The following is a 2561-nucleotide window of genomic DNA, read 5'->3' on the forward strand; positions in this document are numbered from 1 at the left end:
AGTAATATAATTATATCAGAAACGAATTATCTAAATCGTTTTCCCACGGCATTATTTATTGAAAAATAATTTAGTATTAGAGCTCAGAAAAAACTATCATATAATTATTAGGTTCCTCTAATCTCCGTGATTAGAAAATTGTTGTAAATGATTACCCTATTAAGCAAACATGACAAAAATATAAAGAAATTGATATCAGACCTAGGAGACTGGTACATTCAAAGAATCGATATATCAATCATTATTAAATGCAAGTTTACTATCGACACACAATGCACTAGATTATTTAAAATTTGTAGTTCATAATGTTTTTTATGCATAAAATGTTAATAAAAAAATAGTTCTTTATACTTCTTTATTGAACACATGAATAAAATAAGGAATTTGTACAAAAAAATTATGTCAATTAAAACTATTTTCAAATAAAACAAAACGAGAAAATGGCATAGGTCAATAAAAATTAAATTGAAGTATATTTCCATAATTAAAACTAAAAATATTTAAAATCAATTGTACTATGCCATTCCATAAATTGAAACACTAGATTAACTAGTTTAAATCTAAATGATTATTGATAATATGAATATCTTCCACTAGTTGAGTTATCTGCGCAGTCCTTTCCTGAAGATTAAGTTTGATTGCTTCTATTCTATTTTCGCTTAAGTAAACGTCTTTCTTCTGGTCTTGACTCTCATATTGCTGTATCATACGTTTTTGTTTCTCAATATTTTTTCTTGCCAAAATTATCTGTGCTTTATTATAATTCGCTTCTATTTTTATTTTCTTCAATTTATCGAAAAATTCTCGTTCTGAATGAGTAATATTTGGTATACGTCGGCTTGCTAGTCGTAAAATCATTTGAACACGTTCAGTTAAGCTCTCTTGTTTATTATGAACATCTTCACACTTCTCAGCTATTTTTTCAGCTCTATTTTTAATTTCAACTTTTTCCTCTGTCAACCTTTTTATTTCTTGTAACTGCTGGTTTTTTAACAAATTCAAGGCATGAATTCTCTTCTCAATCTCTTGCCGTGCCTCGGTAAGCTTTGTAAAATACTCTTCACGAAGAATTTTCAATGCTCTTGTTGCAACTTCATATCTCTGTTTTGCACTGACGTTGTCTCCCAACTTCATAATTGGCTGTGTCATTTTGGGTTTCAATATGCAAGCTATATGCTGATCAAATGGTTCTTTTAATATATTCTTCAATGGTGAGGGCATATCTTTTCTTGAACTAGTTGAAGGTGTTTTAGGTTGTGAGTATCCAAATGGCACGGAAGAGAGAGGTAAACTGATAACTTGACCATTCGCTAACAATGTAATTAAAGTTGGAGGACATTCAAATATTGTAAGCCCCAATACTCCAGTATAATGACCAGATTTTTTTGGCAACGTCTTAGAACATCTTGAAATATTTGTGCATAGTAAATATTCGGCAACGCACGGAATGTTTAAAGCTGGAGGATTTAGTTCTGGATCAAGTGCTTCATCGAGTTCTAAAAATTGTTGTAACTGCTCAACAGCAGGAACGATAACTGCATGTACTCCAGCATTATGATAGACTAAATATCTTGCTGGTTCAATATCATCTCGATGCAGTCTCAAGGGGCAACAATCGAATGGTTCTTCAGCAACTGATGATTTTAAATTCAAGCCTAATTGAAGTTCAACGCTCTCCAGAACATACAGTTTATGCTCAGCTTCAACAAATGATCTATCATCATCTAGTTCAGTCGACATTAGAACGCAATGATGCAAAACTCCTTTACTTGACGCAATAACCAATGTTGGTGGTACACTTTGTAAAACCAGGAGAGCACAGCAATCCAGCCCATAATTATCTGGTGTTTCCGGCATCATAGAAAATGGTTTTGATATTTCAGTCTTTTGTGAACCAAAACATCCAGATACCATGAAGACGTCTCCACAGCCATTTAATACAGCTACTGGCCAATAAACTAATTTTCGATCTCCGGATAAAGATGTATTCGAACCATTTTCCAGAACATGACTTGATACAGATTTATCTACAGGTGCGTTCGGGAGACTATAATTTGGTGATATTGTGTAATTTGTAAATATTGTAGAATTGCGTACAGTTGTATCATCAAATCTAACTTCTGGCGGAAGAAAATCAAAGTCTACTGCCGTATCTCCTAAGCTTGTAAGATATGGTAACTTTGATGATGTAGGTGGAATGGCTGTAGGTATAGTTCCTATCTGCCAAATCTGTAACAGATTTACACCCGTCGAATCAACATCATACAATCTCATAGTATTTTCTGCTGTTAAAAGCAGTAAATGGGTGTTCGTATATGAGCCAGGATGCCATCGTGCTTGAACAAGCGCGGCTAAAGGACCGCTAGAGAAATATCGGTTGTCAACTGGCAAAGTCCGACATGTAACTGTATCTCTACCACCTGAGTAATATCCATTGGGCCCCAACGTCTTGGCAGCTCCATCAAAGAAACGCCTGTATTGCCAAAGATGCCCAACCAGGCGCCGCCCAACTTGCTCAGAATCCCAAATACAGTTTTTATGCAGGGAGGGTTTGAGCACAA

General features: G+C 34.5%; 1 pseudogene; it reads right to left on the minus strand.

Annotated features, from left to right (window-relative positions):
• Nucleotides 1-549: 549 nt before the first annotated feature.
• The window catches only part of LOC113385977, a 3552-nt pseudogene continuing 1540 nt past the window's right edge, over nt 550-2561 (minus strand).

This window comes from Ctenocephalides felis, unplaced genomic scaffold (assembly GCF_003426905.1).
Source record: "Ctenocephalides felis isolate EL2017-DRISC unplaced genomic scaffold, ASM342690v1 CF-g0.4_SCAFFOLD_03571, whole genome shotgun sequence".
In the NCBI taxonomy this organism is placed as follows: domain Eukaryota; kingdom Metazoa; phylum Arthropoda; class Insecta; order Siphonaptera; family Pulicidae; genus Ctenocephalides; species Ctenocephalides felis.